The sequence below is a fragment of the Leptodactylus fuscus genome, chromosome 9 (assembly GCF_031893055.1).
Source record: "Leptodactylus fuscus isolate aLepFus1 chromosome 9, aLepFus1.hap2, whole genome shotgun sequence".
Classification (NCBI taxonomy): domain Eukaryota; kingdom Metazoa; phylum Chordata; class Amphibia; order Anura; family Leptodactylidae; genus Leptodactylus; species Leptodactylus fuscus.
Window position 1 is genome coordinate 68,113,640 of NC_134273.1, and position 27,371 is coordinate 68,141,010.

Genomic DNA, 27,371 nt, shown 5'->3' on the forward strand with positions numbered 1-27,371 from the left:
TGTGATGAAGCAGTGCTGAATGTGTATGCTTAGCATACACATTCAGCTCTACTTCATCGGGCTAATAGAATGCATTGGCCAGCGCTGATTGGCCAGAGTACGGAATTCGGCCAATCAGCGCTGGCTCTGCTGGAGGAGGCGGAGTCTAAGATCGCTCCACACCAGTCTCCATTCAGGTCCGACCTTAGACTCCGCCTCCTCCAGCAGAGCCAGCGCTGATTGGCCGAATTCCGTACTCTGGCCAATCAGCACTGGCTAATGCATTGTATTGGCGTGATGAAGCAGTGCTGAATGTGTGTGCTTAGCACACACATTCAGCTCTACTTCATCGGGCTAATAGAATGCATTGGCCAATCAGCGCTGGCCAATGCATTCTATTAGCGTGAACTGAGTTTGCACAGGGGTTCTAGTGCACCCTCGGCTCTGCTACATCAGATTGCTACATCTGATGTAGCAGTGCCGAGTGTGCATCAGATGTGTAGTTGAGCAAAACTGACTCAGCACTGCTAAGTCTCTGCATTCGCATAGGAATGCATTGGCCAGCCTTCGGCCAATCAGCGCTGGCTCTGCCGGAGGAGGCGGAGTCTAAGGTCGGACCTGAATGGAGACTGGTGTGGAGCGATCTTAGACTCCGCCTTCTCCAGCAGAGCCAGCGCTGATTGGTCGAGTTCCGTACTCTGGCCAATCAGCACTGGCCAATGCATTTCTATGGGGAAAAGTTAGCTTGCGAAAATCGCAAACTGACAGGGATTTCCATGAAATAAAGTGACTTTTATGCCCCCAGACATGCTTCCCCTGCTGTCCCAGTGTCATTCCAGGGTGTTGGTATCATTTCCTGGGGTGTCATAGTGGACTTGGTGACCCTCCAGACACGAATTTGGGTTTCCCCCTTAACGAGTATATGTTCCCCATAGACTATAATGGGGTTCGAAACCCATTCGAACACTCGAACAGTGAGCGGCTGTTCGAATCGAATTTCGAACCTCGAACATTTTAGTGTTCGCTCATCTCTAATTTCTATATTATCACACTATTATTTATGTTTATGCCTATAGCTACATGTGAGATGGCATAATATACAAGTAGGTGCTAGAGGTTATCTACAAGCACTGGAAGTTCAATAAGTTCATTGTAATAGGAATACATTGAATGAATAGAAATGTATGCTGTGCATGAAAATGTGAAGAATTAAAGAGGGGCACTTGAATGTATGAAACAAAAATGCATGTATGTCCCCTGGTATGAAGCAATATTAATATCAAAACACCATGTGCTTACGCAGTTGGGGTCAGTCCCTGCCATCTCTGATAGGAATGTGGCACCAATTTTTGAAATTTATAGTGAACGAGAAATGTATCATGTTTTTTCTCATTTTTCTAAAGTTGCATTATAGAAACTGGATTCACTCTCGCCTTGACTACTGTAACTCCCTACTAATCGGTCTTCCCCTCACTAAACTCTCCCCTCTACAATCTATTCTGAATGCAGCGGCCAGGCTCATCTATCAGTCTAGACGCTACAGCGATGCCTCCGGTCTGTGCCAGTCGCTACATTGGCTGCCTATTCATTATAGAATAAAATATAAAGTTATTACTCTCATCCACAAGACTCTCCATAATGCCGCACCTCCCTACATTTCCTCCCTCATCTCTGTCTACCGCCCAACCCGTGCTCTCCGTTCACTCAATGACCTAACACTTACATCCTCTATTATCAGAACCTCCCACGCTCGTATACAAGACTTCTCCCGAGCTGCACCACTTCTCTGGAATGCTCTACCCCGGACAATCAGATTAACTCCCAATTTCTACAGCTTCAAATGCAAACTAAAGACACATCTTTAGATGGAATAATAGTTAGTAGCCCTTCTCGATTCTGGATTATAGATGTTGGATGTAGAAAACACCAATTTTAATAAAGTTCCTTACTTACTGTCAAGCAGTTTTTACCTTAAAGCAGTTTTCCAGGAAAATATATTGAAGGTCTATTCTTAGCATAAGTTGTCAATGTGTGAATAGTGGCAAAGTCAACACCCAGCTCTATAGTCAATGCAACAAAGTGACTCCAGCAAGCACCCTGCTCCCCTTATTCAGCTACTATTCATATTGCTGTCAGAACCTCCAATGGGTGATGTGATTTCCGTTCCTCGGATGCTCGACTGCAGTACTAAGCACCATCACATGTATAGGCAAATCATTGCACATAGATAAGCGTCCAGGCACTGAAATGTCATGACCCACTCAGTCTGTTTATCAGATTAACTCATCTAAGTTTTCTATAGATGTGTCTAGTCTTACCTTGAATTTGTTTAAGATGCCTAGTTACTCATAAACACATTCAACACAATATCCTGCCATTGTAGCAAAATCATAGAACCCTTGACAGGCCGCTATTCAATTCACAACCACAAGGTGGCCATACATGAGTACTTACAGCATAGACAGCACATGATGAGCAATGTGAAATCATGTTTTTTCTTTCAAAGCCGGTCATTATATATATATATATATATATATATATATATATATATCCTCTATAGGATTAATTGTATCAATACTTACTTGGAAACATCAGAACATGAACTAGAGGTGAGAATACAGTCTCTCTGTTCAGTGTAATAGTGTGATAAGTCCTTGAAAGTCCCTATTCTATGGCATAGTGCCTGTATTGTGGAATATTTTAAACCTTCATGTTATTTTCTATGCATTGTGGAGAATCCTATATCACATTTTGGATTATTGATATTGAGTCACTTTTGCAATGTTATCCTTTGGAGTGCTGGTGTGACAAGTGTGACACATGTAGTGACATTAAACCTATGCTGTGTACAAGTCGTTAATTAGTTGTATTGTTCACCAGTGTGCACAATGACTGTGCACAAGCAGCACACTACAGAATGAGAGGAGGATGACTACAATAAGTCCTAGATTAACCGCCTAGATATCCTCTGATACACAAAGGAAGGGCTCTGTAGAAAACAATACAAATGCTGCCACAGCCGGAACTCAATGCATCTGCTTACAGTGTTAGGATTGATTTCAGGCAGCCAGGCGTGCACACCTATTAGCCGTAGTTATTAGTACATAGGCAGCCTTTAATAACTGATTCGTACTTTGCAATTTTTTTCCCACACCTGCCTAAAACTTTCGTACAATACTGTAGGGCTCTGTTATATTTCAAAGTCCTCTGCTTCATAGATCTATAGAAATTCTGGCTTCTTCCATGGCCACTAGAGATCTCCAAAGGCTCTGTCCCAAGCAAGCCCTCCCCGCAACTTTTTGTAGAAGGGGCCTGGACACCACAAACAAAACTGTTGTGACAATTCATGTCACAACTGACATTTTAAAAGTCACAAACCCAAGGTCTGTGGCGTTTAGGCCAGGGCCCCATGGGATGTAAACGACGCTATTTGCCCACAGCGGAGACGCTGCGGGAAAAATCGAGGCGTTTTACAGTGCAAGCAAAGGGGATGAGATTCATGCGAATCCCATGCCCACTTTGCGGAAAAAAACCGCAGTGCGGACACGCTGCGATTTGCAAAGCCGTTGCGGCTTTGCAAATCGTAGCATGTCAATTATATCTATGGAAGCGCCGGCGGCTTTCCCGTAGATATAATGGGAAGAGAAAGTCCGCTGCAATGCGATCTGCAATGCGATCAGACAGCAATTCTTTCTGCAGCGCCCCCGTGGGGCCTTAGCCTTAGTGTCCATTCACGTGGAGGAAAATGGTGAGGAATTTGGTGTGGAATTTCAGCGCTGAAAAAAAGCCTCCCATTGACTTCAATGGGTTCGTTTTTCTAGCAGAAGTCAATGAGAGGCTTTTTTTTCAGCACTGAAATTACACACCAAATTCCTCCATTTTCCTCCGTGTGAATGGACTCTTACTCGACAGAAATCTGATGCAGAGACGTCGATTTACAACCGCACCTAGTCCTAACATGTGGACTCTTCTGGTACGCGCGGCTTTGTCAGAATCCAGAGATCCCTGCCTTTCTCTACATTTTTTACAGGGGCTGGAAAGAATCTTTAGTCAGTTATTACACTACTGAAAGATGCCTACAAAACATATTTGGGGAGATTTGCTAATCTTGTTTAGTATAATGTAATGGTCCCCCTGCCCCAATAAGACTGATCTTTGAAAGTTTCTTTTGCTATCTGAGTTATGTGTAGATCAATTATGTAGATCAGTGGCGTAACTACTGGGGTAGCAGGGGTAGCAGCTGCCACAGGTCTCGGGACACTAGGGGCCCGGCGATAGCTGCTACCACTGCGTTTTTTTTTTTTTCTTAATAGGTCCCTATTTACTTACCGATCCTGGCAGGGGCTGGGAATGGTAAGTGACAGCTCGGGCCCCACCAACACTATTATTATACTTGGGGGTGTTTTCAAACCCCCGAGTATAATGATCGGAGGCCCAGTAGAGATAAGGGACCATAAAAAACATTGTTACTTACCTCTCGGGGCTCCAGACACGCTTTGGGCCTGTTTCAGGCCTGCGTCTCGGATCATGTGATGTCCTGGGTCATGTGACATCCCGGGTCATGTGACGTCCAAGACGTCATTGAAGATAGCCGACACCACCGAGGACTGCAGCGGAGCCGGGGAAAGGTAAGTAACAGTGTTTTTTATGTTGGTATCCCCCTTGGTTCTCCAACTATTATACTCTCGGGTCTGATAAGACCCCAAAGTATAATAATTGTTCATGGGTGTCCACAGTGGGGTATAATGCTGTGTATAGGATCCACTATGGGGTATAATACTGTGTGCAGAGGCCACTATGGGGCATAATACTGTGTTCAGGGGCCACTATGGGGGATAATACTGTGTGCAGGGGCCACTATGGGGGATAATACTGTGTGCAGGGGCCATTATGGGGCATAATACTGTGTGCAGGGGCCACTATGGGGGATAATACTGTGTGCAGGGACCACTATGGGGGATAATACTGTGTGCAGGGGCCACTATGGGGCATAATACTGTGTTCAGGGGCCACTATGGGGGATAATACTGTGTGCAGGGGCCACTATTGAGCATAATACTGTGTTCAGAGCATAATACTGTGTGCAGGGGCCACTATGGGGGATAATAGAGCGCGCAGGAATGTGGGGGGTCCGTCAGTCGAGGTCTTCAGGCGTCAGTAAGGTGGGGAGGGGGAATGCCAAAAGTTTGCCACTGGGCCCCGCCATTCCTAGTTTTGCCACTGATCATGTGATCGATTATGTTGCACAATATCGCACTTATCATACTTTTTTGCTAAGCCTTCACTCACCCATAGTAAAGAGTTAGAGTCAAGGTACGGGTCTATCCCTATATGTAAATATCATACCCAAGACAGATTGGCTCCCTAGCTATACCCCTACCCATATCATCTTATCTATAAGTATCTTTGGTTTTCATCTACTTTTCCAAGTTTATTAATTTAAGTCAGAAGGACTTCTGTTTCAGTAGAAAACATCAAACTATTTATTTCCACTCTGCAAAATACTCTTGAGACAAAGAAGTGGAAATTACAATGCAATTTAGAAGTATCGACCATGACAATTTCGCAAATAAGAAAATCACAAGTTTTAGGTAGCTTGGCTTCAAACTATCTGGAAACTTGTTCTCCGGGCAAAAGGTTTCTTCAGCTCCTTCTTAAGGTATTTATCTGTCAGAATGTCATTTACAGAAAAGAAACTTTCCTTGATTTATTTTAATAAAAGCTTCTGTATAATATAATCTCAAGTAACATTCAACGTGCAACCAATCTCTAAGATCTTAGAATGTGTGCAGCTTAAGACCTTTTGTTCTCAAGAATGGCAAGACCAAAAAGGAACAAATATGACCTTGGCAAATAAGATAACTGTCAGGCTAAAATCTTTTAATATTAAGTTATTCAACATTGTTCTGTTCCTGCCAAGAGATTAACTATGCATGCATTTAATTTGTGCATTTGACTCAATGTTTTGGTACACGTTATCTTCCTTAGGGTGTGACTTTGGCTAGAAGCATCTTGTTTTATTTGGCAGATGCTCAGGTGAGTATAACTTAGAGTTTATGCTGCATTTTTCCATCTGGGAGAGATATATGAATAATTTAGCAATGTTTGTAGTATATTTTGTTATCTGATTTGTCACACTATATTTTCAAGAGTAAACAATGGGAAAAACTTTTTAAGGTCGGGGCCCCATATTGCAAAAATGCATTGTTTTGGTCACGGCAGAAACGCTGCAACAACAAATGCAAAGTGGATGGGATTCTGGTGTTAGGAACCTGATGCAACAATAATGGACTGTTAGTCCTGGGCAACCAGAATCCTCAAACACCGAGGCCAAAAACAGACCTGAGTGGGCAACGCTCTCCTAACCAGAGCGGAACCGGGCCCCAGAGGTCTTCGCCAGAGCTCCTGATGGTGGAGTTGGACTTGGTAAATTATGGGAGCTAGAACCGCAACTGCCCAGAGAGCGAGCCTGAAGTAGCAGAGGACGCAGAAAACCCAGTACACTAACCTCAGCAGATGAGGAGACGGAGGAGCTGGTCAACAGGAAGTAGCGGAAGCACCACAGGAGGTCGTACAGGCCAAGTTGGTACAGTGGAAGTCTTGCAGGTTATCAGGAGTATGGAGGCATGGGAGGTACTAGGGTCAGAAACAGGGCAAAGTGCAGGAGGGAAGCTGTCACCAGGATTTGGCCAGAGCCAAAACAAGGCCTAAATAGCCTCCAGCCCACCACTTCCCCCACTGACCCTAGAAGTAAGGTTCCGGTCCCAGGAGGAGACTGGAATCCCCCGCAGACTATTGCGGAGGTTCCAGCCTTCCTCTCCTAGGGACCGGAAGCGTCAACCTGGCGCAGAAGACAGAGCGGACTGGCAGCCTCTATACAGCACAGCGGAGGCTCCGACCTGGAATGCTAACATGTGGCTAATCCCATCCACACATTATAGAAAAAGTCCTCAGTGCAAAAGCCATGTTTTTGAAAATTGCAGCATGTCATTTATACCTGCGGAAATGTTGGTGTTTTCCGTATAAGTATAATAGGGGCAGAAAGTTGGGGGCACAAACTTGGAGTACTTCTTTCAGAATGATCGGTTGCTACACAAGGTACATTAGGCTCCTTTCCTTTACTGTGCATCAAAGAAATATTGGCTTCAGCAAGAACCTACCAATGACCAAAGAACTATAAATTTTTAAAAGATATGACAGAAAGTTCTAGATATGGACATTGAAGGCCATCATGTACTTCGAGAAGGCAGACTGGAGATCTGTTGAGGTAAATGGTTGGTGTAAGGCCCTTGTACTAATTCAGACAATTCAGTCTTAGACTGGAAGTATTATTATTTAAGACATCAGCATTCATTCTAGGATTCTTTCATTTTTCCTATATGAAATACAGAATGGTAGGTGTCAATCAGGGGGTGTAGGGGTGTAGCTGTAGGGGTACAGTGTTTACAATTGCTACTGGGCCCACTAACCTCAGGGGGCCCAAAGACCACTCTACGACATAAGATGACACCAGTATTATAGTTCACACATGGTGGAGGCCCTGTTATCTATTTGACATCAGAGTCCAAGGGCTTCAAGTTATGCCTTTTGGATCAATAATAACACTCTCAACATCTTTGTGGATGTAAGAAGTCAGTCCTGAAAGGGAATTATGGATGTAGGTCCATGATTTGTCTTTCTGATCAGCGCCCTCATTCAGTTTGTAGCAGTTTTCATAAGTATACTAATAATCTTTCATTTCCATGTGAATATTGGCTGATATTTCATTTAGTATTTCCCAGAGTTGTTGCTTATGTTGTGCAAGTTGCTGTAGGTGTTAAATTGCTAAAAGTCTATGTTCCTTTTCCAGTTTTTCAATTTTAAGTGTACAGAAGTTTTATTTGTATGTCTTTCTTTTTTTATTAAAGTATCCGCTGATATAAATTCTCTTCGAATAACTGCTTTCCCATAGGACCACTGGTTATAAATCTGGAGTGTCCTAGTTATGGAAGTAAAGGTCTAGCGCAGTGAGAATATTTGATCTTGGGTATCAATAGCGAGGTTTCATTCTATCTTCATGTAAATGGGCTGTATATTGGTGATAACCTGAGTGTGATGCTCACTGTGGTACAACCTAAGTGTATGTACTGTGTCAACTGGAGCTTCAGTTAGGACTTAGTCACATAGCCATTTTTCATTGGTTGTGGCACCTCCACAAACCACAGAGACCAAATCGGTGTTCAGATCAGTGTGCAGTGGAGAAAATCTCAGACTACACATTTACTGAATATTGACTTGTATAGGACATTCTCTAACATTTTTCATGTGGACTGTGGGTACATATGATAAAATTGAAGTTTGTATGGCCCCTGTGAGAAGGTGACAGGTAGAGTGCTGGAGTCACGGTACATCTCCCCCAGATTCCTGACATACGTGTGGTCCAGTGCGGATCTTGAGTAGGCCTAAGCCCCAGGTTTGGATCATAGGCTCGTTACTGGGCCATAAAAGGCAGCAGAGCTTAAACTATAGGACAGAACCTAGGAGCAAAAGGAGATGCCTGGGTCTGTTATGACACTGTGAGTCTGAGTAAGGAAAATGTTTGTTCTCGTACCATGTTAGCCAGTGGGTAGGAAATATAAAAAAACAAAAAACTTGATAGTCTTCAGTAGCTGTTCACTGTCAGAAGGGCAATTCTGACAGTCAGTCAGGAACGCCCTCCCTCATAGTAGCGCCTATTGCGTGGTACTGTGAGAGTGGTGAGGAATGCCCCCCTCCCCTCCTGATAGTACTCGTCCATAGACAAGTTCTGGGGGGGGGGGGAGGCATTACTCACCGCTCAGCGTCATCGCTGGGTGGTAAACAACACCCCCTCTCACAGTACAGCACTATAGACGCTGCTGTGAGGAAGAGAATTCCTGACGGACTGTCAGAAACGCCCTTCTGACAGTGAAGATCTACTGTAACGACACTGATAGCTCTTCACTGGGGGCACAGAACATTAAAATCAATAGTGCGCTGAATTCAGCGCATTGTTGGCTTTTTACCGGTGTATTAAACCGCATGTGCCCCTAGATGGTGAAAGGTTCTCTTTAAGAGTGGTATCAGGTCAGTTCTTTTCTTGGTTTTCAAACAGCACTGGGGGCATCTCCAGCAACACCTCTGTCTTCTCCAGTCCGCCACGTCACCAGCCACATCTTCATTGCGTATATCCGTCGGTCATTTTCCTGTGGCCAAACGGGCGATTGAGTAAGACAAGAAAATGACTGACGGACATGGGCAGTTGGTGCTTTTGGATGAAGATGTAGCTGGTGAAGAGGTGGTCCGGAGAAGAAGACAAAGGCGTCACTGGAGAGTTTTCGAACTCATTTACATATAGAAGAAATAAGAACTTTCTCAGGAGTGGCAGCACATATTAGAAAAGAAAAGTAAGGGAAGAATAATCTTTCTTAAGGCTATTCCTACGCGTACTAATGATAGAATCCCTTTAAATGTTTGTTTTTTTTTCCCAAGATGTATATTTTCAAAATAGCTCTATTTGCTGTATATATTTCTACTTAAATGTTTTTGGATTATCTATACTATTGGGGGGGGGGGGGCATATTTGCTAAACCAGAATATTCTGGTTATTTTTGCACCAGACACTATTCTTATTACAGACAGAAACCCTCAGAAACCAAATTTTCTATAAAAATGTCACACATTTCTTCAATTTAAATATTTCTATCACAGCCTAAGTGATTGACAGAATCTAAGTATGTACCTATACAATGTCACATCTGTCACATCCCATTTAATTATTTTTTTTCCCCTAAATCTCAGTAAGAATAGTTGAACAGAATGTATAATATATATATATATCCTAAGTGGAAATCCTGGAATTAAAAAAATAAAATAAAAAATATAAATATTAATAATAATATGTTTACAAAGTATCCCTTTAATAAAGACAACACAATGCCTGTCTTATACCTACCGTCTCAGCCTATTCCCATAAGTTCATTGCACTCATTAGAATGCCTAATATAAATACATTGATTAATTAATAAACATCAACGCTACCGAATCTAAATGCAAATAGAGATAAATTGCGCCCGGAATCTAATTCTTTGTGTTGAATAATATTTTGTTCCAAAGTTCCCAGGAATGCCATTAAAAGACAATAGCAGCCGAGGGGTTAAGCGTGATTGTAATCAGATTGCAGTATGCATGATCATGTGGTTAATAGTACATTTTCCATGATTAACTGTCCCTGTTTGTTACAAGCTCCTATTAACATTAACGCTCTCTGTGTTGGCTGCGGAGACACACCACGGACCGGTGGAAGATTAATGAATGCTGGTCCGCATGCTGATTAGAATGTGGCAGTTTAATAAACTCTTCTTCCATTAAATTATTTAATGCATTCATACTCATGCCGACTTTTCTGTGGTCAGCTTGACCACCTATGTGTTAATATTGGGAATTGGAATGCAAAGGATAGAAGAGATCTAGCGGTATATGAGGTAATTAGCTCTTGTGTCTGATAAATGGGGCAATGCCTATGTGTATACATGTTTTAGAACATCACAAACGGTTTCTTCATTATCCGGAATATTCTTTGAAATAAAATAGAATCAGTTTTTTTTTTTCTCTCCGGCTTCACGCTTCGTACCGATGACTGCAGTCACCGCCGGCCGAACAGCCTTGAAAATGGAAAAGCGAACTCTAAAAATGAGATGTAATGTTTCGAAAAATTATTCACAAAATTTTTCCGATATTGACACAACTTAATCACAAACATTTTAGTCTCCAGGGCACACACATTATTAGGGGAAAATAAGGCACAAATGACGGATCTGCCATGATTTTACAAGGCGTCTGCGCGTCTATTTGCCAGAGATTTATTTTGTCTTATAGCTCGTGAGAGGTGAGTTAATTACAAGGCAGAAGTGAGAGGAGACGAGTGGGATGAAGGAAACGCTGAGATCTTGATAATTGAGGAATGGAGGTGTCTGCTAATCCGCACGTTCTTATTGTGCTTTTTAGACAAACGCAATTAAACGATCAGGTGGAGTTTCCTAATGAATTACACGACATCGTCTTATTCTGGATAATGAAATTCGTCTATAGCCTTCTCCTGAGATTGATTTATGTTCATGTTCTTCAAAAGCATCCAGTAATCTTTATTTTGGGAGGGGGTCTTGCCATTAAAAGTTAATCAATTAGAGAAGAGTAGGGGCTTACATTACGACAGAACATGGTGCGATCGGCACCCCAAGGTTTACTATACTAACAACCTGACAGATTGATGTCTACAATAGGCGTCTACATACTCCTTTACATACCCCATATAGGGATCACGTAGACTCCTGTCCTAAATTTAACAATAAATGGCAATATACAAGCCATGTGACACCAAGCCGTCATATGGACATTGTGATGGGTCATCAGGTTTTATATAGGTAAATTCACACATTCTTCATTTTCTGCCACCGTTTTCAAGCCGCGGGTTACCTGCGATGGTATTACATCACACTGATTAGGCCCAGATAACTGGGAGGGAGTCTTGAGCCGCGGAATCCATGGTAAGATTGAGCAGGACGCTTATTTTGTCCCAAAATCTGCTACAAATTCATCTTTGTGAACGTACCCTATTTCCAACATCATTAAAGGGGTGTCCAGGATAAACTGATGATTAACCCCTAAAATAAAATCCATCCCCCACCTAACTTCTAATTTTCTTCAATAAAAAATCTATTATTACCCATATTCCTGGAGAGGTCATGTAACTACTACAGGGACACTTTCTGATAATCTGGTGACATTACATTTCACTGCTTCCAAAATGGAACGTCACCATCACTTTTCCCCATTCCCTATCCCATCAATACTTACCAAGCTTTCCTGTGTCCGGAGATGGCTCCTCCCTGTCTTCTAGCTGTGGGTCGGATAGCTTAGCCAGGGAGACGGGGGTGGGTGGGAGGGACTAGTAATTGGCGGGATCGCTATTCAGTGAGTGTGGGAGGGGCTAGGCCTAGTGAGACGGAGGGGTTTGTAACAGAGTGAGAGAGGAGGCAGGGCTGAGTGAGAGGGAACTAGTATAGCAGCTACACAGGAAGCTGCACAGCAGGAAGCTACCACCATGTAAACAAAGGGAGAGAATGCAGCAGCAACCCAGAGACACCCAGAAATCACTGAAAACACTGCTAAAGGTATATGGGTGTACTTATTAACCCATCACTAGCACTAACAGACCTTTATAAAAAAAAATTCTGCATGAAAAACCCCTTTGAACACTGAATTCTGTTTCACTGAATGGGGCTCTGTATTTAGGAATCCCTTAATATTAAAAAGAACACACAAGATTTCAAGATTTCCAGGGCTGCATATAGTGTTAGTAGTCAAGAAGAAGGGTTTTGGGAAACCAGAAGAACATGGTCAAAAACTACTTTTTCCCTGTTTCCCTCCACCCCAGGACAAAAACAAGATATCTTTTTTTTCTTTTTTTTTTTCTTTTTTCTTTTTTTTAAATAACAAAAATGTCAAGGAAATATTAAATTAAAAGTAAAAAAAAAAAACATATACATCATATACATACAGGCAGTCATTTTTTACTGTGCTACATTATGGACCTCCTCATATCTGTGGATGAACGTTACAGATGAGCAAATCTCCTAAAATGAATTTTGGGTTAGATTCACTCAAATTGGGTGGCAGATTCAATTTGGAATGAACAGATTCAAGTTGAATCGAAACTCATTGAAATCGTTGAATCATTTCAATCGAAACTTGTTCAATTTTTAACTAAAAAATTGTGATGCATCTTGGACAAACTGAAATTACTGCTGCGATATGCATTGCAGTATATTATTATACTCTATAGTATAATAGCTGGAGCCCCAGGATATGTGAAGAAAAACATCCCCAGGACTCCAGCGCTGTTAGGGTGCATTCACACTGAGTAAACGCTAGCTTATTCTGAACGTAAAACACGTTCAGAATAAGCGGCGTCTAAAGCAGCTCCATTCATTTCTATGGGAGCGGGGATACGAGCGCTCCCCATAGAAATGAATGGTCTGCTTCTTTCACTCCGTGCAGTCCCACTGAAGTGAATGGGGAGTGCCGGCGTGTACGGCAAGCTCTGCTCATGCCGGAGCGTACACGCCGGCACTCCCCATTCACTTCAATGGGACTGCACGGAGTGAAAGAAGCAGCCCATTCATTTCTATGGGGAGCGCTCGTATCCCCGCTCCCATAGAAATGAATGGAGCTGCTTTAGACGCCGCTTATTCTGAACGTGTTTTACGTTCAGAATAAGCTAGCGTTTACTCAGTGTGAATTCACCCTAAGGCTGCAGTGCTAACCACTGAGCCACCATGTTTCCCCAGACTTTTTTATATTCTATGTGTGCTTTCACTGAACACCACTTGCCAGTGTGTTCAGTAGTCCGTTCGGGGGGTCCCCATGCGGACTCCCTGAAAGAATTACCAAACGCAGATGTGAATCAGGCCTAATACTACAACTCACGGTAATAGTAGGGGCCACACAGTGGCTCAGTGGTTAGCACTGCAGCCTTGGAGCACTGGAGTCCTGGTGTTCAAATCCCGCCAAGGACAAAAAACATCTGCAAGAAGTTTGTATGTTCTCCCCATGTTTGAATGGATTTCCATCCCATACTCCAAAGACTTACCAATAGGGAAAAAAATATACATTGTGAGCTCTATGTGGGGTTCACACTCTACAAAAAAAATAAACTAACAGTAATAATAATAGTAATATTATTATATACAATTAATCTTACTCTCACCTCTAAACCATAAAAACCTCAAACTATTATGAGTCGGAACTTTGGCAAAATAATTCCCAAATACTATAAAATCCTCCGGTCAATCTATTTCATGAAGAATATGTAGAGAGAGTTAAACAGCAAGATTGCCAATAGTTTGCAGTCTGCTACTTCTAAAGTTAAAAAAATGAGCTTCAAATAAAATCCCAGCATGTTGAAAATATATAAAATATAGCACAAAGACATTATTTTCATCTCTTGCTATTCCATTCTGGCGACTAAGACTTGACAGGAAATATTTCTTTTTTCCTTTGGTATCCTTCTTGGATTTTAGGATAAAAAAAAAATACACCCCTATTTGCATTTCATATATAAAGTGCCTACTGAGTGATTGGGCAAATAGACAAAATGATACATAAATGCACCTAAATACATCTCTCTGATTCATAACAGAGTTTGATTAATTTTTTTGTTGTGTCTTAGGTTTTGACATGTCACTGAAAATTCCATGACCAATAACTTCACCCTCCTGAATTTCAGCCTCTAACAGTAATTATACAGCAATGAAAAAGTGCTAAACTTGAGATAGCAAGACTCTGCAGATCAATCTTTTTCAATTGAATCTGAACTTGTTTACATAAACCATAATTCAAGTTTTTAAAAATGTCACTGGGAAAAAACTGATTTATTCTTGTCATCTCCTTAAAAAAAAAAGTTCACACAAAATGTAATTTTAAATAGTGTCTAAATACATAAAGATTGCATAGCATGTCACCATGCAGCGGGGGGAAAAAACACATATTAAATCTCCAAAATTATATTTTATTGTAAATCAAATTGTAATGCAATCCAATTAAACCCTTATCCTATTTGAGTTCCTATTTAAATATAGCTGATTTATTCACTGCGTTATGCCAGTTTAACTTCTAAAAATGAAGATATAATTTACCTGCAGATGCCATCTGCAATGTATTATGTAAAGATGGGATTTTTTTTCCAAGAATCGTTACTTTTTTTTCCAAGAACCTTTCCCTATGTTTTATATTTAGGGAATGCAGTTGATGGGGATGATAATATTAATACTAGTAATAATATGGATGGTGAAAGATATTATACCGTATTTTTCGGACTATAAGACGCACCCAGGTTTTAGAGGAGAAAAATAGGGAAAAAAAATTTTCAGGCAAAAAATGGTAAAATATTTAATATATGGGAGTTGTAGTTTTGGAACAGCTGCAAGGCCACATTGACAGGTGACCCTGCAGCTGTACGGGGATGTATAGGGCGTTTTTTTGTGGGGCCAGGTGTAGACCGGGCATTTTCAGACACAGGGATACCTAATGTATATGTTTCACAGTAATGTTATACTTTTATATGTATTCTAGGGAAAGGAGGTGAACTTTTATTTATTTTATTTTTTACTATATTTTTTTAAGTGTTTTTTTTTTTTTTTTTTTTTTTTACTATTTTAATATCCCCCGCCTAGGGGGCTTGAACCTGCAATCATTTGATTGCAAGTCCCATAGACGGCAATACAAGTGTATTGCCGTCTATGGGAGATTCTATACATTACTATCGCGGAGGGTCATAGACCAGCCGCGATAGTAATATATATCTATGACAGGCCTGGGAGCCTTCATTAGGCTCCCGGCTGTCATCGGAACAGGCCGGCTCCTGCGGCCTCGCCGTGCAGGAGCCGGCCTGCATCACTATAGGTATGGGGCCGGTGGGGGGGGGGCTAACTGACTGTCGGGACCTGCGGTGGAGGAGTGGGTTTGCAGCATGGCCGCGCTACTGCCACCGCTGGTTTTCTTCAGCGGCAGTAGCACGGCAATCTGCAGGCCCCGGCAGCTAAGACAGTCCCCGGCATCTGCTGTAATAGACCGGCGGATGCCGGGGAGTGTCTTAGCTGCCGGGGCCTGCAGTATTGTCACACTTCTGCCGCTGAAGAAAACCAGCGGTGGCAGTAGCGCGGCAATCTGCAGGCCCCGGCAGCTAAGACACTCCGGTCTATTACAGCAGATGCCGGGGAGTGTCTTAGCTGCCGGGGCCTGCGGATTGCCGCGCTACTGCCGCTGAAGAAAACCAGCGGTGGCAGTAGCGCGGCCATGCTGCAAACCCACATTCAGACTATAAGACGCACCCTCATTTTCCTCCGAAATTTTGGGGGAAAAAAGTGCGTCTTATAGTCCGAAAAATACGGTAACTAGAGATGAGCGAACAGTGAAATGTTCGAAGTTCGATTCAAGTAGTCGCTCAGTACTCGACTGTTCGATTGAACATCGAACCCCATTATAGTCTATAGGAAATAAATACTCGTTTAGGGGGATCCCACTATTTGACTCAGGAGAGTCACCAAGTCCACTATGACACCCCAGGAAATGATGCCAACACCCTGGAATGCAACTGGACAGCAGGGGAAGGATGTCTGGGGGCATCTAACATGCCCAAGTCACTGTATTACGTTAGGATCCCTGTCAGCTTGCGATATGCGCGAGCTGACTTTTTCCCATAGGAATGCATTGACCAGCGTTGATTGGTCGAATGCCATACAGACTACAGCATTCGGCCAATCAACGCTGGTTCGGCCGGAGGCTCGTTTGTGAGAAGGTGGAGTCTAAGATCGGACCAGAATGGAGACTGCTGTGGACCGATCTTAGACTCCACCTCCTCCGGCAGAGCCAGCGTTGATTGGCCGAATGCTGTACTCTATATGGCATTCGGCCAATCAACGCTGGTCAATGCATTCCTATGCCGAGATGTAGCAGTGCTGGCCGTGCGCTCAGCTGGGCTACTCCGGAGATGAGCTGATCTGAGCGCACGGCCATTACTGCTACTACTTTCTGTAGATATAATTGACATGCTGCGATTTCCAAAACGAGTGTCTACGTGTGGTTTTTACCGCTAAGGGGACATGGGATTTGCAAGAATCTCATCCACTTTGCAGTTACTGTAAAAAAACGTGATTTTTCCCATGGCGTTCCGCTGCAGGCAAATTGCAGTATTTTCGGCCCATGGGGCCCCGGCCTCCTTGCCTAAAGAAGCATGCCCTCAAAAATATTAATTATCTGGCCGGTTACCAGTGGCTGTATTTGTGAGTTATCCTCTCACATCTGGTCCTCAGCCATGTCATGTGACACTTCAACTGATAAAGTGGGGTAAATTTATTAAGTCTGGTGTATTGTACGCCAATCTTAATAAATGGCCCATCTGGCGCAGGTACCAAGAGATTTATGAAAGGCAGAGAATAAAGATTTTTGTCAGACTACTATTAGATAATGTGCCTTAAAGGGCAGCTATAATGTCAAGTTTCCCATGTGTTGTCACTGCAAGAGGATCATCTTTCCCAAGCATGAGTAGCCTATTAACAAATTGTAATCCACTTTTTCCATTCATGTCAGCTGCTCTCCAAGCTTCCTCAATGTACAAACCCTTACTTATTTTTCCCAAGGTTTTGCCCGAGACATTTTCAGTGTCATGCAGGAGTCTTACACATCTTACCCAGGTCTACTGTTTTCCTGGCAATTTAGTTTTGGGCTGAACTTGTACAGTCTGAACAGGAACTGATATTATTATACTCTGGGGGCCCGGGCTAGGTGCATAGACATAACAAACAGACATCTAATCTCTCTTGAATCATGTGGGACATGTATTCTGTCACAGCATTCCCCGCTATCCACATCTTCTTTGGAGTGGTTTGCTGGGGGAGTAGAATACCAGCCATGGACAGAAATAGACTTGACAGGCTGGTTAGAAGAGCCAGCTCTGTCCTGGAGAGCCCCCTGGACCTAGTACAGGTGGTGGGTGACAGAAGGATACTGTCCGTGGTGAGCTCCATGCTGGAGAACAACACCCATCCCATGTATGAGACTGTGATAGCACTGGGTGGTACTGTCAGTGACCGACTGCTTCACCCCAAGTGTGAAAAGGAACATTATTGGAGGTCCTTCCTCCCAATCAACATCAGGCTAAGCGGAGATTACTCCGCACAGAGAACTAAATGATCCTGAGTCCTTCTTTTTCTTCTTCATTGCTATGACTCCTTCTTGTAATATATTACTGTATTATCCATGCTGCTGTGACACACACTGAATTTCCCCATGGTGGGACTATTAAAGGATTATCTTATCATTCAAGAGGCCAAAAGAGGACACAGACCTGTACTTGACACCACGTTGGAGCCAAGAAGAGTTGAATAGGCCTGTTTGTTATGTTTGAGCATCTCCACAGTATTAAGAGACCCCAGAGTATAATAGCGTTTTGTAGGTGGCTAAACCTAAAAATTTGGGATACAGCCAAGCCCCAATTTTTTGAAAAATTCATAGCAAACCTGGCTCAAACTAAAACAGTTCGTACACCCCTCTATCCTGTATTCCTGCAGAGAAATTCCTGGAAAACTTCTGCTGTGAGGGCAAGAATTGAAAGCCCTATCATGAGATGTAACAAATGTGGCCACAGGTACTCCTGCACCTATTGTTGAGATGTTACTCTCCTTTATATCTTTACTAGTGGTAATGGACTGTCATATTCAATGGCTCCTCAGTTCCTTATATATATAGAATTGAAGAGCTTACCACGAGACCTCCATACTTGAACCTAACCAATATCGGATTCCAAACAGAACCTGGACGATGTGTCTGGGTTGAGAGGAGAGGTTACTCCTGCAACTACTTCAGTGCTAGAACCCTATTCATCATGGCATCAAAGCTGTTAAGCTGCCATAAACAGAGTTATTTTTCCAGCAGTGAGAGCTGTATCCTGAGTATATACTGCAGCCAGAACTCAGGATGATGTAACAGGTAAAGTTTCTGTTCCTGCCTCATCATAGTGCTGGACTATTCCGACACTTAGCATTAACTGTGTATGCTCAGTGCATGGTACTGGTATGACACAGGGAAGCAAGGGGTTAAGAAAGATCACAGGTTGGACTTAATGGACTTAATGCTCTCTTTTCAACCCTATTGATAATGTAACTTTGTAACCATCTTTAACCTTCTTATTCTCCTCTACCTTCTGATATTTCTGGTTATCGACTTGTGTTTTTGTAATTGGTACATTTCTGGCTTCTCTCTGTTCTGCCTTTTCAATGCTCCATCTGATCAAAATGGCTCTTCTGGAAGTTCTCCGGTTATGATGTACACTGTATAGTGATACATGAACATAAGATCAGATATATACAGTCCTATGAAAAAGTTTGGGCACCCCTATTAATCTTAATAATTTTTAGTTCTAAATATTTTGGTGTTTGCAACAGCCATTTCAGTTTGATATATCTAATAACTGATGGACACAGTAATATTTCAGGATTCAAATGAGGTTTATTGTACTAACAGAAAATGTGCAATATGCATTAAACCAAAATTTGACCGGTGCAAAAGTATGGGCACCTCAACAGAAAAGTGACATTAATATTTAGTAGAATCTCCTTTTGCAAAGATAACAACCTCTAGTCGCTTCCTGTAGCTTTTAATCAGTTCCTGGATCCTGGATGAAGGTATTTTGGACCATTCCTCTTTACAATACAAGTTCAGTTAAGTTTGATGGTCGCCGAGCATGGACAGCCCGCTTCAAATCATCCCACAGATGTTCAATGATATTCAGGTCTGGGGACTGGGATGGCCATTCCAGAACATTGTAATTGTTCCTCTGCATGAATGCCTGAGTCGATTTGGAGTAGTGTTTTGGATCATTGTCTTGCTGAAATATCCATCCCCGGCGTAACTTCAACTTCGTCACTGATTCTTGAACATTATTCTCAAGAATCTGCTGATACTGAGTGGAATCCATGCGATCCTCAACTTTAACAAGATTCCTGGTGCTGGCATTGGCCACACAGCCCCAAAGCATGATGGAACCCCCACCAAATTTTACAGTGGGTAGCAAGTGTTTTTCTTGGAATGCTGCTTTTTTTGGATGCCATGCATAATGCCTTTTTGTATGACCAAACAACTCAATCATTGTTTCATCAGTCCACAGGACCTTCTTCCAAAATGAAGCTGGCTTGTCCAAATGTGCTTTAGCATACTTCAGGTGACTCTGTTTGTGGCGTGCTTGCAGAAACGGCTTCTTTCTCATCACTCTCCCATACAGCTTCTCCTTGTGCAAAGTGCGCTGTATAGTTGACCGATGCACAGTGACACCATCTGCAGCAAGATGATGCTGCAGCTCTTTGGAGGTGGTCTGTGGATTGTCCTTGACTGTTCTCACCATTCTTCTTCTCTGCCTTTCTGATATTTTTCTTGGCCTGCCACTTCTGGGCTTAACAAGAACTGTCCCTGTGGTCTTCCATTTCCTTACTATGTTCCTCACAGTGGAAACTGACAGGTTAAATCTCTGAGACAACTTTTTGTATCCTTCCCCTGAACAACTATGTTGAACAATCTTTGTTTTCAGATCATTTGAGAGCGGGCTGTCCATGCTCGGCGACCATCAAACTTACCTGAACTTGAATTGTTTTGTAAAGAGGAATGGTCCAAAATCCCTTCATCCAGGATCCAGGAACTGATTAAAAGCTACAGGAAGCGACTAGAGGCTGTTATCTTTGCAAAAGGAGGATCTACTAAATATTAATGTCACTTTTCTGTTGAGGTGCCCATACTTTTGCACCGGTCAAATTTTGGTTTAATGCATATTGCACATTTTCTATTAGTACAATAAACCTCATTTGAATCCTGAAATATTACTGTGTCCATCAGTTATTAGATATATCAGACTGAAATGGCTGCTGCAAACACCAAAATATTTAGAACTAAAAATGATTACGATTAATAAGGGTGCCCAAACTTTTTCATAGGACTGTAAATACAGGGTGTCCGCAAAGTAAGTACACAAAATGAAAGGGTTGACTTTAGCCGGTACATGAAACGTTTTTTATTAATGAACATGTGACCGGAAATGCGGCGCTGCAGGTAGACCGAGATGTTGGTTTCCTATCTCTCACTTGTGAAAGGAGAAACGAAGAAGAGAAAGTACTTTAATGGGAAATCAGTTTTATCACTGTTACTTATTGCAAGTATTGCTCGAAGTGCTGACCGCCTGCCTTGATGCAAGCAGTGCAACATCAGGAGATGGATTGACGCACCCATTCACAGACTCCTGGCATGGCCCTCACCGTGACGAACGCAGCCTGGATGCGGTTTATGAGCCCTTCACGGGTTGGCACAGGTGTGGCGTACACAACGGACTTGACATGTCCCCTTAAGAAAAAATCAAGTGGGGTCAAATCTGGCAAGCGAGCTGGCCACAGCACAGGTCCACCGCGTCCGATCCACCGACTTGGCCATTGGTTGTTGACGATGCGGCCAAAATGGGGAGGTGCTCCATCCTGCTGGAGCCACATCCTTGCCCTCATGCTCAAAGGAACGTCTTCAAGCAACACCGGCAAACCTGTATATAGAGAATATAGATGAATAGTTATTCAACTTCTATAGGTTACATCTAGAGCATATAATGGGATCTTATTTGGGTCTCAGAGGTATCCTACATCCTCAATGATAAATTTTCTATCTGAATTCATAGGAGTGATTGTTACTATAGAAGGATAAAGCTTACTAATGTAAATGAATTTCTGGCATGCATCAAATTGGGAAATAATTAACCAAAAAAAGAAAAAAAAAACTAACTACAAACTAAGTGTGAACATGTTACCTTAACAAAAAACGACATATCAAACAAGGAATCAGAGAAAATCTTACGATAAGGTTCGATATTCATTTCTATACACATGAATGTGCTGTATAGGATTTTTCCATAACAGATGGAAGAGGGAAGGGATTGATATTTATGAAAATGATTTATTAATTAAATCATTTATTAATATGCTTGTGGGTAGTTTATGAATCAAGATGAGATGCTGAAGCTGTTCCAATGGCGTAGATGCAACTGTTCATTTTAAGCAAAGCATTGTGCCATCTGCCGTAGCAGTGTGTAGCACAAAAGTCAACTAAGAAGTCTTGTAGGTCTGGCCAATCAAACAACTAATTAGCTCTATACAGATTGTTTTAATCCGATAGGCAATTGGTAGCTCTTTTTTTCTCCGCCAAGACAAAGAATGGAATTTGTTGTGTCAACAAGTTTGTAAAATCCATTTTCCATTTTTAATCTGAAAGTAAATAATTTAATCTGTTCTTAAATGTACAGCATTTACTTTACATTTGCCTTATTGAAGGCTGAAATTACAGGTTATTAATAATAATAATGTTTGAGTTTAATAAGGAAAGAAAGAAGACTGTCTGCAATGTGTGTAATCTGTTGATATAGGGATACAATTCTAACGCATTTTTTTCTGTTTTCCCCATTATTGGGTGGACACAAAAAGAAGCAGAACATTATTTTCCATTTATGTCAAAAGAGTAATAAAACTTCAAAAATTAGACATATTTAGTATCGGCACAATTGTTATGACTAGAGATGAGCGAGTATTATTCGATCGAGTAGGTATTCGATCGAATACCACTCGCTATTCAAATGGAAAAATTTGATGCAGAACCAGCATTGATTGGCCGAATGCTATACAGCCGGCCAATCAACGCTGGTTCTTCTCCTACCGTTAGAAGTCTTCTCTGTGCAGCTTCCCCGCGGCGTCTTCCGGCTCTTCATTCACTCTGCCAGGCATCGGACCTGGGCAGAGTCAACTGCGCATGCCCGCGCTACAAGAAAATGTCCGCTTTGACTGTAAGCGGCCATTTTCTTGTAGTGCGGGCATGCGCAGTCGGCTCTGCCCAGGCCCGATGCCTGGCAGAGTAAATTCAGAGCCGGAAGACACCGTGGGGACGCTGCACGGAGAAGACTTCTCGGAGAATCCAGCCCGACCCTCACTCGTGGACTTGGTAAGTTCAATTTGATAGAATGTTAGCTACCCCTGAAACGAGCATTTTCCCCCATAGAGTATAATAGGATTTGATATTCGATTCGAGTAGTTGAATATTGAGGGACTACTCAAAACGAATATCGAATATTTAACTACTTGCTCATCTCTAGTTATGACCACTTTATTTATAGTGAACGTGTATGCTATGGCCAATTTGTAAAGGAAAAGGAAAATGAATGACCAAGCTCTATCTCTATCCAGGGTAAGGTGCCACCAACAAACCCAAACCGTAAGGCTAAGGCTTTACGTTGCAGAAAAGCAGCGGTTTGCAGTACCAGAAAAGTGAATATGGTTCTGGCTAATCCCATGTATACATTGTGAAAAAAATCAGCTGCAGAAAAGTTGCATTGAAAAAAACACAAAAACGCATGTTTATGAAAAACACAGTATGTCAATTTTATCTACGGAAATGCTTGTGTTTTCTTCATCGCTATAAGAGAAGAAAACCTCAGAGAAAAACATAGCAAATAATGTGATGAAAAATGTGCTAAGTGGGAGTGGTTGCTCAGTGGTTAGCACTGCAGCCTTGTGGAGTTGGAGTCATGGGTTTGAATCTTGCCTAGGGTAAATCTGCAAGGAGTTTGTATGTTCTCCCCTTGTTTGCTTGGGTTTCTTCCCGCCCTCCAAAGACATACTGATAGGGGAAAAAAATGTTCTAGGTTTCCACAGCATTTTTCTTTGCAGCGTGGGGCCTTAGCGCTGTTTCTGCTTCCTTATGGCATATGGTGCTTTCTGAGATGTCTTGCACCTAGGGTCACTTTTGAGGCCTCATGTCCTGGGTGTATGACATCACAGAAGAGCACTGCATGATGCGGATGCCAAGACACAGACCACCAAATGTCACAAGGATGCCCAAAAGAGGTGATAGAATGTGAGTATAAATTTTTTTTTTTTTAATTTTCACCTTTCCTGGGCCTACACCTATTATACTCTGGAGTCTGAAGAGACCTTAGCATATGACAATTTATCACAATGTATATCAGAGTATAATAACTTCTCTTCCGGTTCCATCTGAACAAGTTTAGATCACTTTGCCCAAACAACGGACAAAAAAACAATCATCTGAGATTCGCCCATCTTTAATACTTATTCTTGACTTAGGAGTCTAGTGAGTGGTCATACTCTATGATCGGTCACATTCTCTATATGGTAAAACAGAAAAAAAGTTCCAACAGCTCACCAACAATGCAGCAATAGATGAAGGCAGGTGCACGGAGATTGAGTCACGGACCAAGGCTCGGTGGTGGTGAACAAAAGGAAGATGGTTCCAGCACCAAATTAGGATGAAAAAACTTCTTGCTAATTAAAACATAGCTTTTAATGGAGGTTTAAAAACACATCCTGTATGGGGCCACTCTTTGGCTCAGTGGTTAGCACTGCAGCCTTGCAGCACTGGTGTCCTTAGTTCAAATCCCACTAAGGGCAACAAACCTTCTGTAAGGAGTTTGTATGTTCTCCCCGTGTTTGCATGGATCTCCATCCCATACTCCAAAAAAGATATACTGATAGGTAGGGTTGAGCAATCGTGTTTGGATTCCGATCAGCGTTCGAGAAAATTTCACGATCGCCATCGGAATTTCAAACACAATCTTTTTATGTGGGATCGAGATCGGTGATTTTTTCCACAATGCATTGCTTAGCCTTCACACTGAGTATACGATATATATTCAGTGTGAAGGCTCCGCTGCAGTTCCATAGGAATGAATGGAAGCAGCCGACACACAGCCTTAACCCCCTGCGCACCGGCTGCCTCCATTCATTCGAATGGAAGGCTAAACTAAATTTTTAGCAGCTACTTACCTCTAGAGATGGCTGCTCCGGTGGCCTCCTTTTTGCCTCGCTGCCCCGCCTCCCAGGTTAGTGTTTAAAGCGCTAGGTAGGCGGGGCTTGTGGCTTAGAGTGTGGGCGGGTACAGGGTTGGGGAGACGTGACGTCTCCCCTCCCAGTACCCGCCCACAATCTTCTAACCCGCACACACTCTCCTAACCTGGCAGGGAGGGGGCAGCGAAGGAAGAAAAGCAGCGTGGAGCAGCAGCGAGGCGAAGAATGAAGGCACGGGGCACAGGACCAGCCATCCCTGGAGGTAAGTGGACACCAGGGGGTAGGATTGCTTTTAAAATCTGATCTACGATTTTAAAAAAAATCCCATTGACTTGCATTGGGATTGGAATTGAGATCGAGATCAGGTTTGAATGAAAAATGATCGGAAATCTGATTTTAAAATCGATCCTGAAAAGTCAAGATCGCCTCAACCCTACTGATAAGGTAAAAATGTACATTGTGTACCCTATGTGGGGCTCACAATCTACATAAAAAAAGATAACACATCATGTACTCACAAGAAAACAGTAGTAGCCTACACATTTCAGGAGTAACCCTCCATACTGCAAAAAAGAGAGGGATACTCCAAAAATGTGTAGGCTACTACTGTTTTCTTGTGGCTACATGATGTGTTTTTAAACCTCCCTTAAAAGTTATGTTTTAATTAACAAGAAGATTGTTCATCCTAATTTGGTGCTGGAACCATCTTCCTTTTCTCCTTGCATTCTCTATATGACCGTGCATACAGAAATAACAGTGACTGAGTAGGACAACCCAATAGCCTCCTTAGCCCAGAATGAGAAGAGATTCAAAGGAATATATAAAAAGTTGCTCATGTTTTTCCCACATCTGCTCAGATCCTTCTCCTCTGTAATATGGTGTCTTCAGAACGGGGGGCAAGTTCTCTTTTAAATGCCAAAAATGTACATTTTGTTAGTTGCAATCCTTAAGGTTCACTTGATCTCTCCTTTTGCTATACATGCTTTTAGGTATTTCTAAACCCACACATATTACAAAGTGTTCGCTTTATTGGTTCAGTTAGAAAAAACACAAGATTTCAAAACTATTTATGTCATCATACTTGAAGAAGAGACCTAAGTAGTTCTGAAAGCTTGCAATTCCCTCCAAGTGTTCAAATGTAATTTCAATTATATGTTGCTCTAATAAAAGGTATCATACAATCTCCTCCATCTCCCTGCACTTTCATTTAACTCACGTCAATAAATGTGCCAGCCTTACTCCACTTTTGTTATTTTTTTCCCACAAAAGTATTTTCTTGCTGTATTTGCTAAAAACTATATTTTCAGTAAAACTGTTAGTAAACTTCTATTCCAGAAGGGAAGCTTTTTGCTTATTTCTCTAAAAGCCCTCCAAAAGGTCCGGCTATAAGTTTACCTCTCCTTTTTTATCCCTAGCACAAATCCCGGAAAATGCGCACGGATCTGAGTCCTTATCACTTTTAAGAGAAAGGCCTTTCCTTGAATTATAGAGATGCAATAGCACTTTGCTTTGATCTTCTCTTTTATTTCCGTGTTTACGTCCTAGACCTTGGGTTTAGAATCGCCATTGTTTTTGGTAATGGAGAATTTTCAGTATCTTATCTATCTTTTATCCCTGCATTCACAACTTTCACATTCACCGTTTCGAAAGCCAGAAAGTGCAAAGCGATAGGATCAATGTCCAATTTGTCCATGGTAAATTGTATTTAGTGTTGGTGTAATGGCGGACTATTGATGGAAAAAGTAGGATTGCCCCGGGCTACTAGCGCTCTTTGCACTTTCCATACCTATATTAAAGAGGGCCTTTCATGTCCTCGGGCACATGCGGTTTTATATCCCGTTATGTGCCCTGGTGGAAGAGCTATTGGTGCATTTACCAAGAGCTCTTCACTGTCAGAAGGGTGTTCCAGATAGTCTAAGGGCTAGTTCACACGGGGGCTAGGAGGCGGATTTTGACAGCGAATTTTGCCTCAAAATCCACCTACATACAATGGTGGTCTATGGAGACCACTAGCAACATGCCGCTAGGGGGAAAAAAGAAGTGAGCTGCCCTTTCTTTGAGTCGCGGCTTACGCCTGGCGGCAGCAACCTCCGGAGTTGGCCCATTCATTTGAGCCGACTCCAGAGGGGGAATCTGTGACTGTGATGGTCGTGGCATGCGGGTTTTGACCCGAGAGTGACGTGGCCAAAATCCACCCCACTGCCCCCTGTGTGAATGGGCCCTTACTTGGAATGCCCCTCCGGAGAGTACTGTGCGTAGCGCTATACTGTGAGGAGACGTTCCTTACCACCTAATTAATGGGTAGGTATGGCAACTGTGAAAAATATGGGGGCCATATCTACCTCAAATGTGAATAAGACCAAAGACTGAGATCTGCAGAATATTCAGCTGAAGTTAATTTCCCCTCAACCCTTTGAGAGCCCTACATGCATGCTTACAGGTAGAATGGGTAGGGGGTCAGGAAGAACAGCTGTCAGCTGAATGTGCATGGCCCGAGCCATATGAAGTACAAGTAGACAGATAATATTTACTACGAATGGCTTTTCACTTTCTTTGCACAATAGACAATATTAATACAGATATAACTATATATAAGGTGTTGTATGTTTGCATTGTACATAGAATGAATGTATTTATATAAGCATGGGTGCATTTTGACCTTCTTGGGCATGCAGAGGGTGTTCTTTGCAGAATTCAAAGAATAATTCATAGGACATCGTTGTGATCTGCAGGTGCCATGTATGTGATGCCCATTAACAAAGCAAAATCAATTAGTAATCCATAATTATATAACTATCCACCCATCAAACGATAGATAGTATCTTCTAATAAAGTCTAATATATACCTAGTATTTTCGTTGTACTTTAGCCAGCAATAACACAACGATCACCATGTATTATGCCATATATATTGGCATTTTGAGCAGAAGACAATATATTTCTATCTGCATGGTTCAA